This window comes from Lynx canadensis, chromosome B1, assembly GCF_007474595.2.
Source record: "Lynx canadensis isolate LIC74 chromosome B1, mLynCan4.pri.v2, whole genome shotgun sequence".
NCBI lineage: Eukaryota > Metazoa > Chordata > Mammalia > Carnivora > Felidae > Lynx > Lynx canadensis.
This window is the reverse complement of record NC_044306.2, coordinates 32,460,487-32,488,467: the sequence shown is the minus strand read 5'-3', so window position 1 is coordinate 32,488,467 and position 27,981 is coordinate 32,460,487. Positions and strand designations below refer to the sequence as shown.

Below are 27,981 nucleotides of genomic sequence, written 5' to 3'. Positions count from 1 at the left end.
GGTGGAGAAGGGATTGCTCTCTGGAAGTGTATGGGGGTGGGTTGTCATTCATTTATCCAGCCTCTCAAGTTTCCCCATCTCGACAGCCTGCCTCTCTAGTCTGTCTATAATCAGGGCCAATCTATCCATATTGCTTTTTCAATATAGGTCCTTTTCCAAAATCTCCACTATATTTAGTTCCGTATTTAGTTGGTTGGCTGTTTTCCCAAATGTAACAAAATTGTATGTTTTCATCCTCTTGTCTATTTCTTTGTATTTCCAGAAGAATATTTCTACCCCGTGAAATATCCTGTATCAAAGAGTGAGACTGTATCAAGTAAGGGAAGCTTTTCCAAAGCTTTAGCTGGATTTGGCCTGATCTTAAAACCCAGTTCCACCACTAATTTCCATCTTCACCACCACCACCACCACCACCACCACCATCATCATCGTATCTCTAGGTGAACACTTGCGGGGACCCTTCTAGGCATTTTACATGCTCATCTCATTTAATCCTTACAGCAGGCCTGTGCAAAAGTCACAGTTATTAGCCAGTTTGGTAGAGGAGAAAACAGAGGCTTAGGGAAGTCTGATAACTAGTACGTGGTGGAACTGGGATTCATACCCAGAGCCGCCTGGCCGCATACTTAAGCTGATCCTCATGCTGATCCTATCAGCTCATCATCCCCGGAGCTACCCTGTGCTCACATTTACCTAAGCTCATGTCCAGGGCATTTGAGGGGGAAGAAGGACCCCCATTCCTTCCAGTTAGCAAGGGCTCTTGGCTTTGGTTAGGGGTCTTTGCTCTCTGGGGGGACACACTCTTTTCTCTGACGGAACAATAATGAGTTGGCCTTCTCGCTTTCTTCATGCTCCCTCCCCGCCCTGCATTGCAGTGTAGGAAGACTCTCTCTAAGGCCCTGGCATGGGGGTAATGCTTTAGCTTGGTTTCTAGGCTGGATGTAGATTTTCCTTTCTTGTAATAATCCTGATATTATTTCAAAGGGGGATCTGAGAGGCAGACCGTACCCCTGAGGACCTCTGCCTTATCACTTACGAATAGTTCCCAAACCTCACCTCTAAAATAAATGGAAATATAATTCAGCCGGTCATATCATGTTCACTTCGGGATGGGTGGATACGATAACTCTCAGGAGACCGGCGGCCTGACTCTCCCCCTGACTCAGACAGTCCTTTATTTTCTCAAATATAACTAAAAGAATGATATGTCCTACCTCTAACTGTTTCACAGAAGTTCTATGAGAATAAGTAAGAAGATCTCTGTAAATTCGTTTTTTTCCCCACTCTAATCAGATAGAATGGAGACCAGGATTCGTAATTATTGCCACGTTACCACAGCGAGGTAGAAATCATTAGAATTCATTCCTTTCTATCTAATCTCTTTTTGTTCCACCTGTTCCTACCTTTCAGCAGAGGCTCCTGGTGAAAACCCAGGATGCTCTGGCTTATTTTTAGCCAACACATCACCCAGTCAGCTAAAGACAAACTTTTATAAAGGCCGTGGGCCACCAGCATTTCCTTTACTATAAGCAGACTCCCCATCTGCAGGAAGGATGAAGTGTTTGAGGAAGTTTGCCAAAAACTGTCTTCCACCCTGGGTTCCACTGACAACTGCCTTCCCAGCAAACGATATGCCGTGTCACCTCATTCCCTGGTTTCCTGTCGTCCCATTAAGAGTATCGCTCACACAGACTCCTGCTCGGGTCAACGGAGTCGCTAATTCTTTGCAAGGACTCAGTAGTTTACCCGTGGGTCAGGATTCGGAAGTTGCACGCTGGGTCTTAGCACTCTAAACAGGGTCCATGTGCAGAAATATTTTTTGATCCCCCAAAAGTGAATATATGCAGCGCTTTTAATGAAACATACAAAATGAAATAAGAATGAGGGGTAGGAATGGATTGCTATTGTCAAGTAATATCAGGGTGCCCGAGTTACTCGGTTAGTTGGGCGTTTGACTCTTGATTTCAGCTCAGGTGATGATTTCACAGTTTGTGGGAGCCCCACATCAGGCTCTGCAATGACGGCCCGGAGCCTACTTGGGATTTTCTCTCTCTTTCTCTCTCTGCCGCTTCCCCGTGCTTACTCTCTCTCAAAATAAATAAACTTAAAAAAAAAAAAAAAAAAGAGAGAGAGAAGTAATGTCTTTGTCTGCTTGGGCTTTTATAACAAAACACCATCGACTGGGTGGATTAAACAATAGCCGTTTGTTTTTCACAGTTCTGGAAGTTGGAAAGCCTGAGATCAGCGTACCAGCACGGTTGGATTCTGGTGAGGGCCCTCTTCCTGGCTTGCAGACGGCCACCTCTCTGTGTTCTCACATGGCTAAGAGAGAGAGCCGGAGCTCTGGGGCCCCATCATGGGGCCCCATCCTCATGATTTCATCGAAACCTGATTACCCCCCAGAGCCCCACCTCCAAATACCATCTCATTGAATGATTAGGGCTTCAGTATATATGAATTTTGGGAGGGACGCCAATATTCCTTCCTTGACAAGTAACTTCTTTTTAAAAAATCTTATAAATGCACATTTACACGTGAAGTTGGATTTAGGTCCTTTTTGGTGGATGATTACTGAGATTTCTCAAAATCTTTTAACAGAATTAAATGTCTCTTAAATAGAGAGACCCTCTGCCTCAGGGGTGAAGTGTGGACATTCATAGCCTGAGACTCAACATAAGAGAGAGTTTCCCCGATAATACTATCTGAATATTACCCCACCCTTGCTTACCAACACCGTTCATTGCTTTTATGGCACTTATCACCTTCTGACTTTTTCTGTTTTGTTTCCTGCTGTGTCGTCAGCGACTAGAATAAGACCAAGTTGTACTCACCATTTGTTGGATGAATGAATGAGGCATTTTTATCTTTAGCATTTTTCTACACTTCCTACATTTATATAATCTTCTTGAGTTCTTATTTTTTAATAATATTTACATGTTAACAAATGTATCTTTTTTTTACCTGTGATAAATATAGTTGGTATTTTTTATGCCCACAAGAAAAACACCACACAAGTATGCCACTCTGAATCTCATTTCCTTCCAGTTGGAAAGAGTAGAAATGAACTGAGAATAAATCTATCGTCAAGTAGGAGAAAGAAACTCACTTAAAAGAGTTAGGCTCAGGGAAGATGGGCAAGAACTTGCAGGGGTTGGCATACGGCCCCTCTTGGCAAGAGGACACAGATTCATCTTATTCTCCTATAATTCATTAGATATAAAAATAAGCTGAAAGGCATCTATGTGCCAAATAATACAGAGATGAATAAAGAAAAAGTTACTGGCTTCATTGCCTCCACCCCCACCCTGGGCCACCCTGCACCAGGTGATTGATGTTAGAAAGGTAGTTCTCTGGGGTGCCTGGGTGGCTCAGTCGATTGAGCATCTGATTTTGGCTCAGGTCATGATCTCATGGTTCGTGAGTTCAAGCCCCACATCGGGCTCCGTGCTAACAGTGTGGAGCCTGCTTCGGATCCTCTGTCTTCCTGTCTTTCTGCCCCTCCCCTGTGAGTGTGTGCATGCATGTGTGTGCTCTCTCTCTCTCTCTCTCTCTTTCTCTCAAAAATAAATAAAAAACATTTAAAAATGTAGTCCTCCGACTTAACAGTGAAGAAAACCCCAAATATTCCAATTTAAAAATAGACAAAGGATTTGAATAGACATTTCCCCAAGAAGATGTATAGATGGCCAACAAGCCCATGAAGAGATGTTCAACAGCACTAATCATTAGGGAAATGCACGTCAAAACCACAATGACATATCACATCACACTGATTAAGATAGCTACTATATAAAAAAAAAAACCACCCAAATAGCAAGATTGGCTGGGATATGGAAAAATTGGTACCCTTGCGTGCTGTTTTAAGAATGTAAAATGGTACCGCCACTATAAAAACAGTATGGCGGTTCCTCAAAACTCCATTACTGTATGATCCAGCAATTCCCCTTCCGGGTAAGTACCCCAAAGAATTAAAAGCAGGGTTTCTAGGAGATATTTATACACTCGTGTTCATAGCAGCATTATTCACAGTAGCCAAGATAATCATTGATAGATGAATGGGTAAACATAATTATGGTATAGATATTGCTCAGCCTTGAAAAAGTGAAATTCTGACCCATAGTTACAACGTGTATAAACCTAAGGACATTATGCTAAATGGAGTAAGCCAGTCACAAAAAGACAAATGCTGTTTTATTCCCTTTATGTGAGGTACTTAGAGTAGTCAGATTCATAGAAACAGAAAGCACAATGGTGGTTACAGGGGCTAGCAGGTAAGGGGAAATGGGGAGTTATTATTTAATGACTGCCAAGTTTCAGTTTTGCAAGGTGAAAAAAATTCAGGAGGTTGGTTGCATAGCAATAGGAATATACTTAACATTCCTGAACTGTACGCTTAAACGTTAAAATGGGCAATTTAATGTTACATGTATTTTACTGCCGTTAAACAGTTTTTGAAAAGTAAAATGAAAAAATAAGGTGTCTGTATCATTAACACCTGTCTCAGTGCTCATACAAGCCAAATGTGGTAAGAGGCTACTTTTTGCTTCCTGTTTGCTTTAAAAAGAAAAAAAAAAAAAGTAGGGGGTGATCATATTACATGCATTACTCAGCAACTTGCTTGCTTTTTTCTTCCTTTTTAATTCATTTAACAGCACATTATGGACAAATGTCCAGGTCAGTGACTATAGATAGGTATGATTCACGTACCTTTCAAAGATGACTAATTATTCATAGGGTATGTGTATGATGACTGATTTAATGTTTCCTTTTTCTGAACCTTCTGGTTATTTCCAGTTTGGTTACCACGACAAACAGTGCTGTGATAAACACCTCTATTTGTATTTCCTTGTATGCGGAGGCTCTTATTTCTGCTGATTTCCAAAAATAATGGCTAGGTCAAAAATATCGGCAGATTATTTTACAAAAGAATTATAGTTGTGTACATTCATACCCCGGTACCTTATGACCTGTCAGTTTACTGACCCCCTCCTGCTCCCAGATACTGCAGTCAGCTGGTGGATGATGGTTTGCTATTATTTTTCAAACTTGTAGATGTGAAGTTGCGTATCTTAAAAACGTACCGGTTCTTTGTATTTATTTGTATCTGGGGTAAGATAGCCTGATTTTATTTTCTTTCAGATGAATAGCCAGCGCTGTTTATTAAATCATTTTTCCTCACTAACTTAAAATGGCACTATCAGATGTTATTTGCATATTTTTCTAGACTATTTGATAGCATTGATTTCTTTTTCTATTTTTGTATCCGTGCTAAACTGGTTTGAGTATTTAGAAACTTTACAGAAAGTTTTAATGTGTTGAAAGGAAAATCCCTTTTCCAAATTTTATCGGTTGTCAGCTGTTTTTTCATTCTTATAAACTTTTAAAGCATTTTGTTCAGTTATTTTTTTAAAAGGCCGGTTGTGATTCTGATCATCTTTACATTTATTACATATAATCTGGTGTATGTGTATGTATTTGTACACCTCCAGTTTTTTATGATTAAGGAAACGGCGCCTGGGTGGTTCAGTTGGTTGAGCCTCCGACTCCGGCTCAGGTCATGATCTCACGGTTCATGAGTTCAAGCCCCACATTGGGCTCTGTGCTGACAGCTCAGGTCCTGGAGCCTGCTTCCGATTCTGTGTCTCCTTGTCTGCCCCTCCCTCGCTCATGCTCTCTCTCTCTCTCTCTCAAAAAAAAAAAAAAAAAAAAAAAACAAACATTAAAAAAAATTTAAACATATGAATTTGGGAACAGGACACAGTTCAGCCATTAACACACATAATACCACAGTGATTATTCCTGTACATGAATCTTTGTGCATTTAAATGAATACCTCATAGAATAAATTCCTCTAGGCAGGACTGCTATGTCAGAATTTATGTGCATTTCCAATGTTCATGCATAAAAAGAGTTGTGAATTTTTTTCTTCTCTCTGTGTAAGATTGGTAGTATTTCTCCTTTAAAGGTTATGTAGAACTCATCAGTGAAGCCATGCGTGTTTTGAGATTTGTTTGGGGAAAAGTATTAACAATTGAATTTCTTTAATAGTACTGCTCAGATTTTCTAACTCTTCTGGTGTCAATTTTGTTGTATTTTTCTCAAGAATTTCTGCATTTCATCTAAATTTTTGAATTTATTGACACTGGTTTTTAATATCTAACAGCTTTTGGTTTTGTCAGTGTTTTACTTAAATGTGTATTTTCTGTTTTATTTAATTTCTGTTCTTTCTATTATTTCCTTCCTTCTACTTTGGCTTTAATTTGCTTTTTTTTTTTTAAACAAGCTTCGTGATGTAGATGACTTAATTATTGATTTTTTTTAATTTTTATTTTTTATTTTTTTTTAACGTTTCTTCATCTTTTTTTGAGAGACAGAGAGAGTGATTTGGGGAGGTGCAGCGAGAGAGGGAGACAGAATCCGAAGCAGGCTCCAGGCTCTGAGCTGTCAGCACGGAGCCTGACCCGGGGCTCGAACTCCCAAACCGTGAAATCATAACCTGAGCTGAAGTCAGATGCCCGACTGACCGAGCCACCCAGGCACCCCTGGTTTTTCTTTCCTAAAACCAGGTGCTGCGTGCGATGTGGAGCCACATGGAACTCTTACCCAGTGTTGGGTTGGGTGTGTCATTTGATACAACCACTATTGAAGATTGTTTGGTGATATTTACGAAGACTGAACTTAACGTATACCACGTGATTCAGTAGTTTCATTCCTGTGTAAATACCCAATGGAACTGACTACCTATGCATACTGAAACACGTGTGTCAGGATGTTTCTTTCACAGAAGCATATAGCACACGGACCCCAAATTGGAAATAACCCATGTGTCCAGGAACAGCAGCAGCGATCAATAAATTGTAGATTCATAAAATGGAATACTGTGTAGCATTGAATATGAGCAAACTACTTTGTAAAGGTGATAGATACCATGCATGAATTGCATATCTGCATTGTATGATTCAGGTATATGTACTGTTTAACCACAGACAAGGGGAACCCAAATAGCGTCAGGAGAGTGGTTATATTCGAGGAGGAGATTGGGAAGGGTCATGAAGGGAGCCTCTGGGGTCCTCCTAAATGTTCTATTTCTTCACCTGGGTGGTGGTCACGTACCTACGTTCATTGTTTAATCACTAGTCAAACTGTATGCCTGTGATTATGTGTCTATTTTACTTCAGTAAAAAGGTCTTTTAAAATGTAATGTGTAGGGCTCCTGAGTGGGTCAGGCGGTTAAGGGTCTGACTTCGGCTCAGGCCATGGTTTTGTGGTTCGTGAGTTTGAGCCGTGTGTCAGGCTCTGTGCTGACAGCACGGAGCCTGGAGCCTGCTTCAGATTCTGTCTCCCTCTCTCTCTCGCTGCTCATGCTCTGTTTCTCTCTCTCAAGAATAAACATTAAAAAAAAACTTAGTATTTCTTAAATGTCCTCCAAAAAATGTCTCATTGTTATTCTTACAGTGTTTAAGAGTACCTGTCTCCCACACTCTTCCAACCTTGAGAATGGCTATATTTTAAAATGTCTCCTAATCCGATAGGGAAAAAAAATTGATTGCTACTTTTTCCATGTTATTAGTTTTAATGGACATACTATGCATTTATTGGACACTTACATTTCTTTTGTAATTGCTGTGTGTTCTTTGCTCATTTTTCTCTCAAGTAAAAACCTTCATTTTTCATCATGATTGGTAACATTTTATGGCATACATTTTTCTGTCTTTGTCATATATGTTGTAAATTTTTTTTTAATTTTTTTAACATTTATTTATTTATTTATATATATATTTTTAACGTTTATTTATTTTTGAGACAGAGAGAGACAGAGCATGAACGGGGGAGGGTCAGAGAGAGAGGGAGACAGAATCTGAAACAGGCTCCAGGCTCTGAGCGGTCAGCCCAGAGCCCGACGCGGGGCTCGAACTCACGGACCGCGAGATCGTGACCTGGGCCGAAGTCGGCCGCTCAACCGACTGAGCCACCCAGGCGCCCCTGTAAATTTTTTAAAGACTCTTTATTAAAGAGCATTTGTAGGTTCACAGCAAAATTGAAAGGAAGGTACAAAGATTTCCCACATACCCCTTGCCCGCACACATGTGTATACTCGCCTGCTATCAACATCCCCCACCAGAGTGGTACATTTGTTACAATTGATGAACCTACATTGACACATCATAATTGCCCAAAGTCCATAGTTTACAGTAGGGCTCACTCTTGGTGTTGTATATTCTGTGGGTTTGGACAAACGTATAATGATGTGTATCTGTCATTATGGTATCATACAAAATAGTTTCATTTTTAGAATCTCCAAAAATAAATCATCTAAAAATACTCTGTGCTCTACCTATTAATCTCTTCACAACTCCTACCACTCCCTACCCCCTGGCAACCACTGCTCTTTTTACTGTCCTCATAGTTTTGCCTTTTCCAGAATGTCATATAGTTGGAATCACGCCGTATGTAGCTTTTTCAGATCGGCTTCTTTCACTTAGTAACATGCGTTTGAGGTCCCTCCATGGCTTTCCATGGCTTGATAGCTCATTCCTGTTTAGCATTGAATAATATTCTATTGTCTGAACGTTCCATTTTATTCATCCATTCACCTACTGAAGGACATCTTGGTAGCTTCCAAGTTTTGGCAATTATGAGTAGTTTCTGTAAACATCCCTGTAAGTGTTTTGTGTGGATATAAGTTTTCAATTCATTTGAGTAAATACCAAGGGGCGCAACTGCTAGATCATATGATAAGAATATTTTCAACTGTTAAACTGCCAAACTCTCTTCCAAGCTGACTGGACCATTTTACATTCCCATCAGCAGTGAAAGAAAGTTCCTGTTGTCCGACACTCTTACCAACATTTGGTGTTGTCAGTGTTGGATTCTGGTTATTCTAAGAGGTCTGTGGTGGTATCTCGTTGTTGACTTAGTTTGCAGTCCCCTAATGACATATGATGTTGAATATCTTCTCATATGCTAATTTGTCGACTATATACGTATATCTTTTTCTGGTGAGGTATTCGTAAAAATCTTTGATCCCCTTTTGAATTGGGTTGTTTGTTTTTCTTATTGTTGACTTTTAAGTTCTTTGGATATTTTAGATAATAGTCCTTTATCAAATATATCTTTTGCCAATAATTTCTCCCAGTTTGTGGCTTATCTTCTCACTCTCTTGAGAGTGTCTTTTGTAGAGCATAAGTTTTAATTTTAATGAAGTCCAGCTTTTCAGTTATTTCTTTCACAGATTGTGCTTTTAGTGTTGTATATAAAATGTTATAACCAAACCCACGGCAATCTAGATTTCTTCCCACGTTATCCTTTAGGTGTTTTATAGTTTTGCATTTTACATGTAGGTCTAAAATCCATTTTGAATTAATTTTGTGAGGAGTATGAGGTCTCTGTCTAAATTCACTTTTTTTTTTTTTTGCATGTGGTTGTACAGTTGTTCCAGCACCATTTGTGAAAAAACTGCTTTTTCCATGTGTTGCCTTTGTACCTTTGTCAGAGATAAAGATATATTTTGACAAAGATGCATGTGTATGTCTGTGGGCTTTGTTCTGTCCATCTATTTCTTTATTATTTTGCTAATACCACACTGTCTTGATGACTGTAGCTTTATGGTAAGTCTTGAGGTTGGGTAGTATTAGCCTTCCAATTGTGTTCTTTTTCTTCAGTATGGTGTTGGCTACTCTGAGTCTTTTGCCTCTCCATACGATCTCTAGAATCAATTTGTCAATATATACGAAATACCTTGCTGAGATTTTGATTGGGATTGTATTGACTGTAGATGAATCAAGTTGAACTGACAACTTGATAATATTGAGTCTTTCTATCCATGAACATGGACTATCTCTCCATTTATTTATTTCTCCTATTTAATTTGTCAGAGCTTTATGGTTTTCCTCATATAAATCTTGTACGTAATTTGTTAGATTTATACCTAATATTTCATTTTGGGGGATGCTAATGTGTATGGTATTGTTTTAAATGTCAAATTCCAAATGTTGGTTGTAGGTATCTAGGAAAGTGATTGAATTTTGTATATTAATCTTGTGTCCTACAGCCTTGCTCTAATTGCTTGCTTTTTTTTTTTAAGTTTCTTTGAGATTTTCTGTGTAGATGGTCACATCTGCAAACATCATCTGTAAACAATGATAATTTTATTTCTTCCCAATTTATACACCATTTATGTCCTTTTCTTACTGCATTATCTAGGAATTCCAGTATGATGTTGAAAAGGTGTGGTGAGAGGGGACATCCTTGACTTGTTCTTGATCTTAATGTGGAAGCTTCTAGTTTCCTACCATTGAGTATCATGCTAACTTAGGTTATTTGTAGATATTTCTTATCAAGTTGAAGAAATTCCCCTGTATTCCTAGATTACTGAGAGTTTTTGTCATGAATGGTAAGTTGGTTCTGGTACCACTTCCAATGTGAGTGTGTGTGTGTGTGGGGGGGGGGTTTCCCCCCATACCCCAACAAGCAATGTTTTGGATATCAATACAATTCAACTCAGTTCTGACACTATATGTCTGGAGATAGTGTCAAATTCTATAGGTTAAGGGGTCGGTCCGATAAGGTTTTCCCCCCAAACCTTCAGACGCCAGTTTCACGCCCAGGTTGTTACCTGTATTTCTTGAGGTCCTACTACAAAGCAAAGATTCTAATGATCTCCTCCAATTCAGAATGCCGATTTCAAGTCCAGGTTGTTACCTGTCCTTCTGACTGACTGGCTGTAAATCAGAGGTTCCCACAACCTCTTCTTTAGGTTTAATTTGCTAGAGTGGCTCATGGAACTCTGGGGACTTATTACATTACTAATTTATTATAAAAGGATATAACTCAGGAACAGCCAGATGGAAGAGGTACATGAAGCAAGGTATGTAGGAAGGGTGTGTTCATGTGTTTACCAACCTGGAAGCTCTCCAAACTCTGTACTGAGGAATTTTATATGGAGGATTCATCAAGTAGCCCTGATCTATCATTAACTCCATTTTTAGCCCTTCTCCCTTCTCAAGAGAATGGGGAGTGGGACTGAAAATTCCAAGCTTCTAATCATGACTTGGTCTTTCCAGTGACCGGCCCTCTTTCAGGAGCCCACCCTGAGTTACCTCATTAGAACAGAAAGCACTTCTATCACCCAGGAAATTACAAGGGTTTCAGGAGCACTGTGCCAGAAATCAAGGTCAAATACCAGTAATAGAACAAAGATGCTCCTAATACTCTTATCACCTAGGAAATTCCAAAGTTTTAGGGACTCTGTGTTACAAACAGGACGAAGACTAAATATATATTTCTTACTTATAAATCACAGTTTCACGAATGGTTACTGGATTTTATCAAAGCTTTTTCTGCATTATTAATATGATCATACCAGTGTGTTATAATTTTTTCCATTTGTGATTCATTTTTCATGTCATTTTATGGCCTTTTGTTCTATAGGAGTTTAAATTTTTTTCTGACCAGATCTGCAATCCTTTTTGCTATTTGACCTGGCTATCAGCTAAGAAAGGCTTTCTTTTTTTCCAGAGTTATATATTGCTCTATATTTTTCTTTTAGTATTTTTATGATTTTTATTTTATTAAATCCCTAATCCATCTCAAATTTGTTTTCATATATGGTGTGAGGGCACCTCAAACTTATTTTTTCTCTACCCAGTAAGACAAATATTTTGGCAACATCTATTAAATTATTTCTACTCTATCCTACTCAGATTGCCCATTTTATAATTTACCACTTTACTATACTTGGGCCTATTTCTGGATTTTTAAAATTCTGTTCAGCTGATCTATTCTAAATAATCACCTTGGTTTCATTATTGTAGCTTTAAAAAAATCTGTTGAGGGCAAGTCTCCTTTTGTTAATTCTTCATTTTCAAAATACTTTTAATTTTTTTCATACGTTTATTCTTCCAGGTAAACTTCATTATGATTTATGTATCAAACTCTTTAAGACTCCATTGAGGTCTTAATTGGAATTTAATTTAGTAAACCTTTTATTTAGAGCATTGAGATCTTTACTGAGAACTAATATTTTATCTTACAGGAACTTGATATGTTTCTATTTCTTGGTCTTCTTTGTCTACTTGAATCTTTTGAGCAAAAGGTTGATTGACCCAAGAATTCCTTCCTTCCTTCCTTCCTTCCTTCCTTCCTTCCTTCCTTCCTTCCTTTTTAATTTTGTTTTTGAGAGAGAGAGAGATAGTGCGAGCAGGGAAGGGGCAGAGGGAAAGGGAGACACAGAATCTGAAACAGGCTCCAGGCTCTGAGCTGTCAGCACAGAACCCAACGTGGGGCTCAAACTCACCGACAGTGAGATCATGACCTGTGCCGAAGCCGGACGCTTAACCGACTGAGCCACCCAGATGCCCCCATTTCACCCAAGAATTGTAAACTCAGTTGAACTTGAAGACAACAGCGATTCACAGATGCAAGAGCCAAGAAAGAGTGCCACATGTATGCTCAAATTAAATGAATTACCACTATTGGGGGTTTGTCTTAGTCCATTTGGGCAGCTATAACAAAGTACCACACACTGGGTAGGTAATAAACAGCAGAACTTTTTTTTTTTTTAAAGTAGGTTTCATGCCCAACACAGAGCCTAACACAGGGCTTGAACTCACGACCCTGACACCAAGACCTGAGCTGAGATCAAGAATTGGATGCTCAACTGACTGAGCCACCCGTGCATCCCACTCAGCAGCAGAAATTTCCTACTCACAGTTCTGGAGGCTGGAAGTCTGAGATCAGAGTACCAGCGTGGCAGATACGGGCCCACACTCTGCTCACAGACTGCTTGTTGTGTCCTCATATCCTGGAATTGGCTAGGGAACTCTGCGGGATCTCATTTACAGGATACCGATCCTCTTCGTGGGGGCTTCACCCTCATGAGCTAATCACTTCCAAAGGCTCTGCCTGCCCATACCTTCACCTTTGGGGTTAGGATCTTAACATAGGAATCTGGAGGTGGGGGGGGCGGGTGGCGCAGATACAAGTATTCAAACAATAGTAGAGATTTACTCTAGACAACCTAAAGGTTAATCTGAGTAATGCAAAAATGAGGAATTAATACTGTGAAAAGGTTAGTCATAAATCAAAAATCAATTAGACATAAGACTACTTACAACTCATTAGTTTATTTTATTTTTTTAATAAAATAATTTTATTTTATTATTTTGTTTTCAATATATGAAATTTATTGTCAAATTGGTTTCCATACAACACCCAGTGCTCATCCCGACAGGTGCCCTCCTCAGTGCCCGTCACCCACCCTCCCCCACCCTCCCCTCCCTCCCCCCCCCCCCCCCCGCCCCCCATCAACCCTCAGTTTGTTCTCAGTTTTTAAGAGTCTCTTATGCTTTGGCTCCCTCCCTGTCTAACTTTTTTTTTTTCTTTTTTTTTTACAACTCATTAGTTTAATTATAGATACAAAATAGCATGGAAGAGGAATTTTTGTAAAAGCAAGTAAATTATACGAAAACAAGCGATTAACTAGAATATTATGCAATGAAACTGGCAGACCAGGAGAAGAAGTACTGGGAAGTGGTGTGAGGAGGGATGTGAGGATCTTAAAGTGTTTTTTCTTCCATCGGTTGATTAATGTCTAATTGAAGATATTGATAATTAACATCCGTTCCAGAGGTTTTCCTTTTTTTTTTTTTTTTTTTTTTTTTTTTTTAAAGTGGCAGGGCAGTCATGAGTAGAATAAACTTTTTTGTGCATTCTTGTTAAAATTTTTTAACTTTCTTTTTTGGAGAGCCAGAGAGTGAGCGAGGGAGGAGGGAAGGGAGGCCCAGAATCCGAAGCAGGCTGCAGGCTCTGAGCTGTCAGCCCAGAGCCCGACGCGGGGCTCGAACCCACGAACCGTGAGATCGTGACCTGGGCCGAAGTCGGACGCTTCACCGACTGAGACATCCAGGCACCCCATCTTGTTAAAATTTTTAAAAAGCGAGGTATAATTTACTAACAGTACACATCCCCTTCTGCGGCACAGAGATCTGTGAATTTTGAGATCATTCATCTGTGCCATTACCACAAGAAAAATGTGGAATACTTCCGTCACCTACCAGTTTCTTCCCATGCCCCTTTCTGGTCCCTCCCGTCCCTTTAGCCACTACTGGCCTGTCTCACTCCTCCATAGTTTTATCTTTTCTAGAATGGTATATAAATGGAATCAGACAGTATGTATGTCTCCTGTTCAGTCTGGCTTCTTTCACTTAACGTCATGCACTGGAAATTGATTCATATTGTGTCAGTGGTTCCTTTTTATTGCGGAGTAGAATTCCAGTGTGTGAATGTACCACACCTTGTGTACTCATTCTCTTATTGAAGGACATTTGGGTTGTTTCCAGTTTTTGACCAATACGAATAAACTCTAGACAGAGAATTACCTTATATTACCAGAAAGGGAAAAGGAAACAAAAGTCCACAGATCAAGAGATGAAAAAAACAAAACAAAAAAAGAACTTACAGAAAATAGAAAGCATAGGATGACAAAGATGAGATTCAAATGTTTGTAACAAAAATAATATTATTAAACTTTCCAGGGGCGCCTGGGTGGCTCCATCGGTTAAGCATCCGACTTTAGCTCAGGTCATGATCTCACAGTTCGTGAGTCTGAGCCCCGTGTCACGCTCTGTGCTGACAGCTCAGAGCCTGGAACCTGCTTTGGATTCTGTGTCTCCCTCTCTCTCGCTGCCCCTCCCCGCCTCTCACTCTGTCTCTCTCAAAAATAAGTAAACATTAAAAAATATTTTTGGGGGGCGCCTGGGTGGCTCAGTCGGTTAAGCATCCGACTTCAGCTCAGGTCACAATCTCGCGATCCGTGAGTTCGAGCACCGCGTCGGGCTCTGGGCTGACGGCTCAGAGCCTGGAACCTGCTTCTGATATTCTGTGTCTCCCTCTCTCTCTGCCCCTCCCCCGTTCATGCTCTGTCTCTCTCTGTCTCAAAAATAAATAAACGTTAAGAAAAAATAATAAAAAATATTTTTTTAACTTTCTATTAAGTGACAGAATTGAGAGGGGAAACGTGGCTCTAAACTTAGACAACCGACTTTACTCTTTCTGAAATTTCTTGAAAGGTCCAAGGAACTATCAAGATAGAGAAAAGCTGGAATCAACCCTATTTGTGAAGGGAGCTATGCCATCCCTATCCCTATACTTGGCACATTTTCACGTGTCACATATTCACACACACCTCACTCCACACTTACATCCCCAACCCATCCCCCTGCCCCCAGAGGAACGTTTTAACAAGATCACAGCCTAGTGTGGGTAAGGAGAAAAAACTAAGACTGATCTGCAATGGCGTACAGACAGGGCTTGACTAAAGGGCGCTCTCAGGAACACTCCTAGTTCTCTTTTGAGGAGATTCTATGAGGGGAAGGAAGTGTCGTAATTTAGGTAAGTAGAGACAGATCTACATTGGGCCTCTTTTGTCATTGTCGAGCAGTCCCCTTCAAGAAGGCAGGTGTCAAGAAGCCCATGGACACATGGGACCGTGACTGATGTGAGCCTCCTCTTTGCACAGAGCCCCAGGAGGCACCTGGGCAGGTAAGTCACACAGCAGATTGGTTGATTCAATTCTAAACAGTGGAAAAGGCACAACATTGTAATCCCTCAAGTGGTAAAACCATCAGAGGCTGGGATTACGCTAGCTAGTTTGTAGTTGAGTTGGGCTTTTGTAAGTTCGCTTTCTGGCTAGGATTTAATCAAATGAGGAAAAGTAGAGAGGGCTGTTCAAGCAAAGGGGTTACCAAAGAAGGTTCAGGAAGGAATGAGCTTTGAAAATTCTTAAATCATATGCATCAGTAGCAAATAGAGAACTGTCGGAAGATTTTTGCGCGTATTGTCAGAAAAATGTTAGAGTGGCACCATTATGCCGAATGGTGTTATAATGCCGGAAATAGCTACTTCTTCCCATGGTACGTGTTGTAGGAATGTTACTTAATCTCCACAACAGCCCTGCGATGTAGTTATCATTTGTCTTGTTTTATACATGAGGAGACACTGGGAGCAGGGCGATCAGCAGAGATCCAAGAGTCGTAACCTGAGTTCTAGATGACTAGCAAAGACAAACACAGCAAGAACGGGAATGGGGAGAACAGCAGGTCTAAGATGACTCTGCCGGGGTCAAGCCCGCATGACTCAATGACGCGTCGCCAGTCATCTAACGGAAATAGACCCATTTTCATTTTTCCTCCTTATGTATACTGTGCTCTGATACCATAAAAAATTCCCTCAGAGGCAGGGTGGTGGGGTGGGGATGTGAGTGGGGAGTGAAGTGTCTGTGATTATGTCATATATACAGCTTATAAAATGCGTTACCTTTGGGTGGTACATGATTTTGGTCTCTCTTTGGGGTTCACAGCACAGAAGCAAAAGTTGGAACTGTAACACTGTGCTGTGGAACCAATGAAATTATTATAGGTCACTGCTTCCTGACTAATTCGTTGTATTGAAATAAAATATAACATGCCAATGTGGAAGACCAGGAAATATATTTTCCCACTTGCTTTAGAGTGATTTCTATTTTTAAATGCCAGAAAACAAAGAAGCCTAGACTTCGGGTTGGAAAATGTTACTTTGCCATTAACATTTAGATTGGGTCATAGGTTAGGTGGTCGTATTTTACGAACCAACATTTTTTTATGAACACTCATGCCTAAAATATTTTAATGCTTTGGGGATAACTTGAGAGGCATGTTGAGTCAGCAAAACTTACCTAAACTCTGCTTTTGATGATGATGATGATTTTTTTTTCAGTTGTCTTCATGCCTGCTTGCAGCCCTGTGCAGAGCTTGAACTCAACGTCCATGAGATCAAAACCTGAGCTGAGATCGAGAGTCAGACGCTTAACTGTCTGAGCCACCTAGGCACCCCTGCTTTTGATTATTTTCAAATCTATGTGAAAAGAAAGCGGAACTCGGATGAATTTTTATTTTATTTTATTTTTCTAATGTTTATTTTTGAGAGAGAGAGAGAGAGAGAGACAGAGTGGGAGCAGGGGAGGGGCAGAGAGAGAGGGAGACCCAGAATCCCAAGTAGGCTCCAGGCTCTGAGCTGTCAGCACAGAGCCTGATGCGAGGCTCGAACTCACAGACCGCGAGTTCGTGACCTGAGCCGAAGTCGAACACTCAGCCGACTGAGCCACTCAGGTGCTCCTCGGGTGAATTTTTAAAAATGTAAAATGATTATAGTGAGATACAATCCGAAATTTACATTTTTCTTTTGTCCTAAAATTAGAGAAATAATATATTCGCCTTTCTGTAGATTACAGGAAGAAATGAGATAGAATTTTCCATATCTTTGCATTGAAGTGACTCGAACTAATTGTATCTTGGAAAGAAAATTTCATTTGGTCGTGTGTGTGTGTGTGTGTGTGTGTGTGTGTGTGTGTGAGAAAAAGGTACAGAAATCAGAAAGTTTTAGAACCTCATCTTTATAGACCTCATGCTTGCTTACTTGCTTATGTTATAAAGACCATTTATATATCACTTGAAAAAATTATTTCCACTTACACATCTCAGACTTCCTCTAACTAGCTGTATCATCTTAAGCCACTTCATTCTGGTTCTTAGTTTTCTTGTAAGTGCAAAGAGCAGTTGTATTTTAGAATTTATATTAAAGTCTTCTGGTTTTACAGGTTTCTAAAACTGTCTTTTTTTTTTTAAGTTTATTTTTGTGAGAGAGAGAGAGCACAAGCGGGAAGGGGCAGAGAGAGAGAGAGGGAGACAGCATCCCAAGCAGGCTCCAGGCTCTGAGCTATCGGTGCAGAGCCCCTCACGGGGCTCGAACTCACAAACCGCGAGATCATGACCTGAGCCAAAGTTGGACGCCGAACCAACTGAGCCACCCAGGTGCCCTGGTTTCTAAAACGGCCTTAAAAAAAAGGATTTGTGGGACTCTGTGGCACTCCTCAATGCTGTCTTGTGGCACCAAAAGGCATCTGTGTTGACACTGATTGAAAATGAAGAGCTTGATTTGAATCTCATCTCCACCGCTTACTAGCTTAGTGGCAGTAAAGTTAGTTAACATTTCCCCAGGGTTTGCTACATACCAGGGACAGATTCAAGCACTTTATGATCCCTTACGCCTCAAAAGAATTGTATAAGTGAAATTTACAGGTATTGAACTGTTGGCCCCAAGAGGTTAAGTTGCTTCCAAGAATCAATACATACAGAACTGGAGTTTGGACAAGTCCAGGGCTGGTATGATTCATAATAACATACGCCGCAGATCTCTTAATCTCTCAGAGATTACTTTTCTTTATCTGCCAAATGAGGCCAGTGTTAGCTCTTCTTTGCTGGTTTTTATGAGGCTCTCGTCTAGTAACGTAGAGGGTCCTGAAGTCTTGACTTGAACGGGCAGCCTCAGTGCTACCTGGAAACCTGTTAAAATGGAAATTCTCACGCCTCTTTCCTAACCTGCTGAATTGGAAACTAGATGCGGGGCCCAGCAATCTGGGTTTTACCAAGCGCTCCAGGTGATTTTGATGTGTGCTAACATTTGTAGACCACAGGAATAATACAAATGAAGGAATATGGTAACATGTAATTATTTATGTAAAAGAGGTGTTTATTTTGTCGTTATAAATACCCCCCCACGTGTATATACATGTAGATCTGTCTATCTAACTGGTTTTCATTGTTTGAATTGAGTATTACATACATAAAAGAATATTCGCGACACTTGAGAAGCGTATAAAGAGAAACAGTGATAAACCCTCCTGTGTATCCCAATCCAATGAATTGCAAAAAGATTCTCTGGATATTAGCCCCATGTCCATGCTTCCCCCTAATAGTCTTGACACTCCAGCCCTAGCTTGGATATAAAAATATTCTGAAATTGGTGTGTTTTATTTCCAGGGGTTTTTTTTCCTATGGTTATACCATATATGTGTGCATATCTTAAAAACCGAATTCATTTAGCTTCGCAGGATTTTGGATTTTCTCTAAAAGCATCATCTTGTGTATATTTCTCCAGTGATTTTTTTTTTTTTAGTTTGCTCAATATTTTGTTAGCGGTATGTGTGTAAATTTGTTTGCATTCGTTTTTCCTAGTGTATTCTATGTTCGAATATATCACAATTTATTTCTCCATTTTCCTTTCAATGGACACTGAGCTGATTCCAGGTTTTGCTGCTACCAGCACTGCTACTGTGAACATTCTTGAACCTATTTTTCAGTACACTTGTGCGGGAGTTTCTCTGGGGCGCTGGTTTCCAAGCTGTTTCACTGGGAATCTGTAGGAATCACAACCCACTATTAGCTTGCTTGTTGTAGTACAGAAAAATACAATAAATAGGGGCGCCTGGGTGGCTCAGTCGGTTGAGCGTCTGACTTCGGCTCAGCTCATGATCTCGCGGCTCGTGAGTTCGAGCCCCGTGTTGGGCTCTGTGCTGACAGCTCAGAGCCCGGAGCCGGCTTCAGATTCTCTCTCTCTGCCCTTAATCCACTCGCATTCTGTCTCTGTCTCTCTCAACAATAAATAAACATTAAAAAAAAATTTTTTTTAAAGAAAAATACAATAATTTTTTTTATATTGGTACAGATTGGGTTGTTCTGGTAACTCTTCTGTAAATGCCTTTAAGATTTCCTGTGTAGATGATCATGTTATTTTCTAACAAACACAGCTTTGTGTATCCTTTCCAATTTGTAAGCTTTTTATTTCTTTTTCTTGCCTTATTTAAACACTAGATTAAACGCTTATTTAAACACTAGAATCACCATTAAAATGTGGAATGGAAGTGATGAGAGCAGACATCCTTGCCTCGTCCCAGAAGCACACTGAATATTTGACAATTTGATATGATGTTAGCAGTAGATGTATCATAGTGCTGACAGTTTCTATCGTGCCTGGATATCAGATTTTATCAAATGCCTTTTCTGCATCGGTAGAGATGCTCTTTTTCTTTTTCTTTTTTTTTCATCTTAATGTGGTAGATTACATGGCCGAACGAATGTTACGGGGACTGTTAAGAGGTAGGTTGTTTAGTTTCAAATATTCTGGGATTTTTTTTTTTTTTTTTAATGTCTGTTATTGACCGTGAGTTTAATTCCATTGTAGTCAAAGAATATGCTTTGCATGGTTCGAATCCTTTAGTTAACTGGAACACGCTCCGTTGCCTGATCTATGCCATTTCTAGGTCTTCTGCTGTTGATTCGTGTATCTCCTGACTTTTCATCCTTTCATGCCTGGTTATCTTGAACTGGTATTGGGACATTGTAAATTTTATCTCTTTGGGAGTGTGAGCCTTGTTCTGGGATGCAGCTATGAGGAAGATGTTTATTCTTTTCACATTTGCATTTGGTCTCAGTTAGGCAGGACCCGCACAGCCTTTACCTTAGGGCCAATCTGGTTGCACTGCCTACCCTACTCTTAGGCGCTACCCTTCTGGTACTCAGAGTAGACGCCACGTATCACAAAGTTCTCCACTCTGGTTGTGGAAAACGTGAGTTTTCCAGGGCTGTTCCTAGCCCTGTGTGAGGAATGGGAATTGCTTCTTCCGTTCTTTTCTCGTGGCTTCTTTTCCTTGGCCTCGGGTATTTGCTTCGCATACATGGGTCGACCAGTCATTGTCTATAGACTCGAGGGAAACTCCCCTCTGAATCTCTGTCCTGCATATCTTAGCCACCTTGACCCTGAATTCTCAACTCTGTTTCCTCATCTTAGGGTGACTACCCAGGTCTGTTTGTGTTTCTTCTCCCTGTACATTTGCCTGGAGACTCTTTTCAAGCAGTAACCAGAGGCACCTGTAGACTTACCTCATCTGTTTCTCTTCTGTCGGACATCCCTCTGCACTACGTGCTTTTGGTGCCTGAAAACCACGAGTCATATTTTGCCTATTTTTTTTAGATCTTTCAGACGAGAGAGTTCACTTGACCCCTGATGTGTTCTCTGACCCACTATGGCCACAAGTGAAAATCAAATTCATCTATGTGTGTGTGTGTATTTACATATATATGTACTTATATACAGATACATTTATTATATGCACATATATACATATATATTTATTTTTTTAGGAGGAAAAATTTCCAGATTCATACTGATACTTTTATTTTTATTTATTTATTTTTTGCGCGCGTGAGAGAGCTTATGAGCAGAGGAGGGGCAGAGAGAGAGGGAGAGAGAGAATCTCAAGCACCGATGTGGTGCTCAAACCCATGATTCAGGAGATCATGACCTGAGCTGAAATCCAGAATCGGACATCTAACCTACTGAGCCACCCACGTGCCCCCGTACTGATATTTCTAATTCAAATAGATTAGCCTAGATTTATTTATCCTTTTTTTAAAATTTGTACTTGTCTTTTATGCTGAAATACCACGGTTCCAAAGACATGACTAAAAATTACTCATTTTTATGTTTCCTTTCATTTCTTACAGTAACCCTAAGAGGCAGGTAAAATACCAGTTCACAAATGTCACTTTATTGATGAGGACATTGAAGCCTGAAAAGATTAAATGACTTGTATGAGTCCAGGGTGGTAGTTTTTTGGCCAGACTGTGGGAAGGACCTTCGGTGGCCTGACTGCAATTTGGTTTTATCTTCAGCTATCACTTTTCAACTAACACACACACACACACACACACACACACACACACACACACCACGGCTTCCATTTCCTCCTTTATGAAACAAGGGAGATTTGACCAAATGGTTTCCCAGATTTCTTTGGTCTCTGACCTTCTCCCTAGCTGTTTACTCTTTTCATCCCTGCCTTCCCTCCTGGCCGTGTATACACACACTCTGTCTTCTCACTGTGCTCGCAGTATGACGTGACTGTGGTGTATGTAATCGGGCCCTCCTGGATGTGGGCCCTGGAAGGGCGACCAGCCAAGCTTGCCCTGGGACAGGCCCTGCCGAGATGTATGCCCAGGTCCCAACCTTCTATGGTTGTTTTCTTATTTTCAGCTTGATGCTTTCAAATTAATGGGTTTTGCAGCCTGGTTAGGGATCATTCCTTTTCTCCATGAGCTGTGTTTTGTCTCAAATTCAGGTCTCTATGGAGAAAAGAGTCACTGACGTTTTTGCCTGTCATTTCAAGATGCTTGTTCTAGATTCCACAATAATCTGTGGCTTTTATCTTCAGATTCTCTATTCCTGAGTTATGATTTCTGTCCATAAGTTAGAGGCAGTAAACTTGACACAATCTTAGATCTGACCATTTTTATCTCAGATCTATTTAATTTGTATTTAATAAGAAGAGATACCAAGAAGAACCTGACTAATACCTTATTTGGTTGGGGGAAAGTGTTCTGGGCTCATTAGTCAAATTTTTCTTAATTCATCATTAAAACCCTTCCTTACTTGCCCTCGTATTTTCTTCTCTTTTACTTTTTCTTAACAAGAAAGAGATCAGTGGAAAAGAAGAGAAGCTGCTAGAACCGTAGGCATGAGTAATAATAGAATGCGTTGTAATGTTGTGTCCAGATTGAGGGTACTACAGTAAGTGATTGAGTCATCTGGGGTATTGACACCCTGGTTCCTCAGTTAAATCACTGTAGAAATGCTGGAAGGGACAGCAAGAGAATGGTTAAAATATTCAAATAGTCCCTGGCTCTCCTGCTGCTTCTTAGGGGAACTCCGTTCTTAGCTTCCTGTAGGAAAACGGCTTTGCCGTCCTTAGGGACACCTGCACTTCATTGTCCAGCAACCTTAACCTTGGAAGACCTATCGGGGCCAGTTTGTTTTGTTTCTCTGTAGGTCTTCCTGATTCCCAGTTTTCATTGAGTGACTTCCACTGGCTTATCGGTGAGAGTGATAGTGTCCATCCATCTTTGAGGATGTGGTTGCCATCATGCTCAAAGTGGGAAGCTGGACAGGGCAAAAAAGGGAAGGGGTAAAAGGGAAGGTGGCCGCCATTTTTTCAGTGCCCGCCAGGTATTAGTCACGGTCCTGGGGATTCTGCATACCTTCTCCTCTCTGGGCTTCACAAAATCGTATAAAGAATGTACTGTTGCCTTCACTTTTTCGATGGGGAAGCTATGGGGAAAAGCTCAGCATGTTTGTAGATCATAGATTTCCCCCTATACTTCTGAACAATCTCGTTTCAGCTTTGTTCCTTTAAACATCCTGTGTACATTTAATTTCATATTCGTTTAAACGAGACGGCGCGTAGTAACCACTTGGTAACAGCGAGCCAATCAGTAAATTAGTTGAACTTAGATCTGTGAAACCGCTCTCCAGTTTCAGTGTAATTATCAACTCCACCTACAAGTAGATACAATTCTTAAAATAGAGATTTCTAAAGAATTACCAATGAATTGGTCAATACATCCTCTCCTCCTCAGTAGTCTAGGGAGTGAATTAAGAAGCCCGTAAGAACCTGCTCCTGTGGAGGGAGGAGGTTCTGCTGTTCTACTGCTTCTACTGTTAGGGAGAAGCATAAGCTGCTGTCTTCATTCGATGGCACCTGGTGTGGAGAGTTCTGAGTAGAGCGGGATGAGCGTCTCATCCTGAAAAGATTAGTTGGGAACCTAAATGGAATGCTCAGTGTAAAACCATAGATTTTTTTTACTTGGGGTCAGACCTGCTGTTGAATCGGATCCTCTGGTCCTTACAGGAGACTGGAATTAAAGAGCAAAAGAAAAAAGTCCACCTGGCCATTCGGGACATCCCCGCGTTAACTCCAGGGCAAAGATCAAACGTGAGATGTGCCTCTTTTCAGTTTTGTAGTTCTGATGGCTGAGAGTAGGTAGGTCAAGATAATAATGAAGAAGATGAAGTTTGGTCATCTGTTTCAATTTTCTGAATGGTAACTCAGATTGGGACCTTATTCTAGGCTTGCTGGATCTTCCTTTTGTAGATTCTACCAAACGACTAAATAGAAAATGTCATGCTGTGTTATTCTTCAAGGGCTTGTAATTTGAAGATTCGTGAACGAACCTGATTCATTAGACAGATTAACCACTAGTAACACATAGACTTTTCATTGTCAAAACCCATCCGCATTTCGGGTCCTGTTCGTGTTATTTTTTTTTTGTTGTTCTCTTGTCGCAGAGTCTGAAGACCTCAAAGTTCTTTTTTCCTCCCTCCTACAAGCCTGGTTTAAAAGGAAAGGCCGAATCAAAGATTTGATAAAATGCAAGCTGTTTGACATCTGTAGACATACCGTCTTACCTACGTGGCTGTGCAAAATCATACTTTGATGATCTAAACAGTAAGCTGCTTAGGGGGAAATCCCCACAATTCGCAATTCTTCCCTCCCAACCTTGCGCATAGCTGCCAGCCAGGCAATTTATATTCAGCAACTCCCTGTTCTTGTTTAATTTCCTCAGACAAAACAAGAGATTGCGGTGGGCCCGCCAGTTCAAAACAGCACAACTTGTTTCTCCTGCTTCTTTTCATCACCTCATGAATCAGGGGATTTTGGAGCCACAGGGACCCTTAGAGTCATCTGATCTGATGCCTAGTTTACAGACAGGGAACCGAGGCTCCCACTGAGGAACTCATTCAAGGTCATGCATGTCTAAGTGGCATAGTTGAGTCTTCAATTGTGTTTTGTTTAACCCTCAGAGTTTCCTTCATTTCCCCCTTTATCTGTCTTTCTCCATAAGAATTACTCACATTCCAGGGGAGAAGGCACAATCTGCTGAACGCTAGCTGTTTGCCTGTTTTTAAAAACAGCACCAGCCTAGCAGACGACACGATTACCAGTCATCGAATTGTATAATCAAGCTTGTTTTTGGACGTTGGGTTCCCATGGTATGAGAGAAATCTAAGGCAGGCATCACGTTGAGAATCTGTGAGCCTCTACTCTTGGTTTCCAGGCACCATTCTGGAGCAGCCTTGTAAAATGTGAGGAAGGCATCATCACAGGGCTGCGTCCCTTACCAGCTTTGCTGCTTGTAAAGCTGGGTTACTTGGGGGCAAGGTGTCTGCCTCTTCTGAATCTGTTTCCTCATTAAGTCATTGCGGTACACGGCGTGCACTTCTTGTAGTTATCGTGTTGCGTATGGAAGTAAAATCGTACACAGTACAATGGAAATGAGGTGTAATAAGGAGCGGGAGAGGGAGGGCGTGGTTCAAAAGTGCGCCTTTGGAACGAATACAGGACAGCCCCGAGTGGTCGGGAAGCTCGTTGGCATTTCTGCCCAAAGATGTGAAACGGATGAACGTCCTCTAACTGACGACTTTACTGCAGCGAAAGGCATTTTGGGAGGGATGTGCTTCCCATGGGAATCTTCCGCAAGCTGGGGTTGGGCAGGCGGATTCTCTCTTGTGTAATAAGCAAAAAGCAAGCAGGCGCGGTGATTTTGATATCCCTCTCTTGAGCGGTGCAGAAACACAGCTGTCGTTTCTCAGGAAGACAGACGCATCTTAAAGTTTGGGGAAGAAGCGGTGAGTAACCGAATCCATTGGTAGCTTCTGTAAAAGTCACTCTTGTGCCTTGAGCACCTTCTTTGCGTCTAATCCAGGGTCTGGAAATGTGAAAGAGACGAAAATAAGATGCAACGGGGTCCTCGTTTGTGAGGAGTTTTCCTTTCGAATTGGTGGCGGATGATAAGCAAAGTTATCTGCGATTAATCACCCAAACTGCGTCGGAAGGAAAAGATGTCAGATGTCAGGAGAAAGAGATTCCTGTAGGCAACCAGGGACCCCGCCGTCACTTGTTGAATAGCATTGTGAATGGGAGTTTCAGATTGTTACGTGTGTGTATCCAAAAAATGAGCTGTTGTTCCCAAGAGGGATAAACCGTGAGTGAACACAGATTTTAGGGAGACCGTAGGAGTCTTGACTGGAGCAGAGGATAGCATTTGGCAGATGATGGAGACTAACGAGGATGAGTAAGGCCAGGATAATTTTGGAAAATTTAGGAACCTAGGAGTTAAGGAAACATATTGGTCTATATGTTGTGTGTGTGTGTGTGTGTGTGTGTGTGTGTGTGTGTGTGTGTTTATAACAATCCTTGGTAGCTCTTTGCTGGATGCTGCCTTTGAGAGTTTCTGCCTACTTTCTGATAACTAAGAACAAGGAAGAGATAGAGCTTGGTCATTACCCAACACGTTGTGACACGTCACTCTCATTACTTCCTGTTTCCATCTGAGAGGGGGGCCGCTGGAAGGAACTAGTCCCCAGTGAATGGGGACTAGGGGGAGTCAAGGCTATGAGATCCACGTTTCCTATAGTAAACCAGACATTTACTTAGTGGGCAACACAGTTGAGTCCCCTGGCTCTCACACGAAGGAAGTGAACTTCAGTGGGTCGAGGAATCCATCAGGAACTCACTGCTATGTTTACATCCTGTGCAGCTTCTCCTAACCCACTTCATTAGCCAAGCCGCGTTCGGAATTCATTGTCTAGTCCAAAAGCTCAATAGTAAATTCATTTCAACATAACTTGTCCAGGCTTCTGTGCCAAGACTACAGAAGAACACTCTTTGGGTGAGTCCCTTCAAATAGAGAGGCCGCTTGGAAAAGATGTGGCTAGAGGTGTGGACTCCATCGCCGACGGCCTGTGATGTAGGGAGAAGCCTCCGGGCCAGCTGCAGACACAGGATGTGTTGCAGGTTCAAGAAAGAGCAGGAAGGGGCGCCTGGGTGGCTCAGTCGGTTGGGTCCAACTTTGGCTCAGGTCATGATCTCGCGGTCCGTGAGTTCGAGCCCTGCGTCGGGCTCTGTGCTGACGGCTCAGAGCCTGGAGCCTGTTTCAGATTCTGTGTCTCCCTCTCTCTCTGACCCTCCCCCGTTCATGCTCTGTCTCTCTCTGTCTCAAAAATAAATAAATGTTAAAAAAAAAAATTTTTTTTTTTAAAAAGAAAGAGGAAGTACCCACAGTTGGCAATGACCTTTGTGGGATCTGGCAGATGAGTTAGCGACCATCCTCATGTGCTCGTTAGAGCTGCAGGGATGGGGAACATCTTGGTTCCTTGGATCGTCAGGCGAATGGCAAGAACAGAATCTCTAAAGGTGATTCCTTTTTCCTAGAACCACGCAGATCGCTTACCAAGAGAGCGAGGGCAAGAAACAAACCTGCTGAAACAAACAGACAAAAGCAGCTTTATTGAACTCTGATTTATATACTGTAAAATCCGTCCCTTTTAAGCTGGATGACTTTTAGTAAATTTTCAGAGTTGTGTACCCACCACCAAAATCTAGTTTGGGGATGTTTCCACCTGCCTGAAAAGCTCCCTTGGTGCCTGTTTGTGCTCAGTTGCTATTCCGTCCTCTCCCCTGCCCAGGCAACAAGTGATTACTGCTTGCTGCACGATTTCCAGTAGATTTGCCTATTCTAGGCATCGCAAATAAATAGAGGTCTAAAATATGGGATTTTTTGGTATGGGACTTTCATATCGCATGGTTTTTAAATGTTTTTAAGTTTATTTATTTTTGAGAGCATGCGCACACACGTCGGGGAGCGGGTAGAGAGAAGGAGAGACAGAATCCCAAGTGGGTGTTGCACCATCAGCACAGAGCCTGATGCGGGGCTCGAACTCATGAACTGTAAGATCATGCCTTCAGCCAAGATTAACAGTCAGACGCTTAACCGACTGTGCCACCCTGGCACCCCTAGCATAATTTAAAAAAAAAAAATTTTTTTTAATGTTTATTTCTGAGAGAGAGTGTGAGCAGGGGAGGGGCAGAGAGAGAGGGAGACACAGAAATGGAAGCAGGCTCCAGGATCTGAGCTACCAGCACAGACCCTGATGCAGGGCTCGAACTCATGAGCCGTGAGATCATGACCTGAGCCGAAGTCAGCCAGTTAACCAACGGAGCCACCCAGGCACCCCCTCCCTTGGCATAAATTTTTTGAAGTTCACCTGTGTTGTAGCCTGTGTCCTTATTCCATCCCTTTTTACTGCTGAGTAGTGTTCCATCGTATAGATCGATCCTATTTTACGTATCTATTTGTTCATCAGTGGATGGGTAATTTCCACTTTTGGGCTGTTGTAAATAATACTGCTACTTTGGTTTCCTGTGACCCGTTGTGACAAATGACTAGGAACTCAGTGGCTTAAGACAACAGAAATTTATGTTCACAGCTCTGA

The 27,981-nt window shown here is 41.3% G+C and overlaps 1 protein-coding gene across 11 annotated transcripts in view; it reads left to right on the top strand.

Moving 5' to 3' along the window:
- Positions 1-27,981, top strand: part of DOCK5 (dedicator of cytokinesis 5) — a 221,998-nt gene that overhangs the window by 31,218 nt on the left and 162,799 nt on the right. For 2 of the 11 annotated variants that reach the window (XM_030312356.1, XM_032592833.1), the window contains exon 1: positions 15,435-15,540. The exons of the other annotated variants lie outside the window; for them this stretch is intronic. The gene's annotated coding sequence lies outside the window, so the exon portion shown is untranslated. Of the gene's footprint in view, positions 1-15,434; positions 15,541-27,981 lie in introns of those variants that run through there. 11 annotated transcript variants of the gene reach the window in all.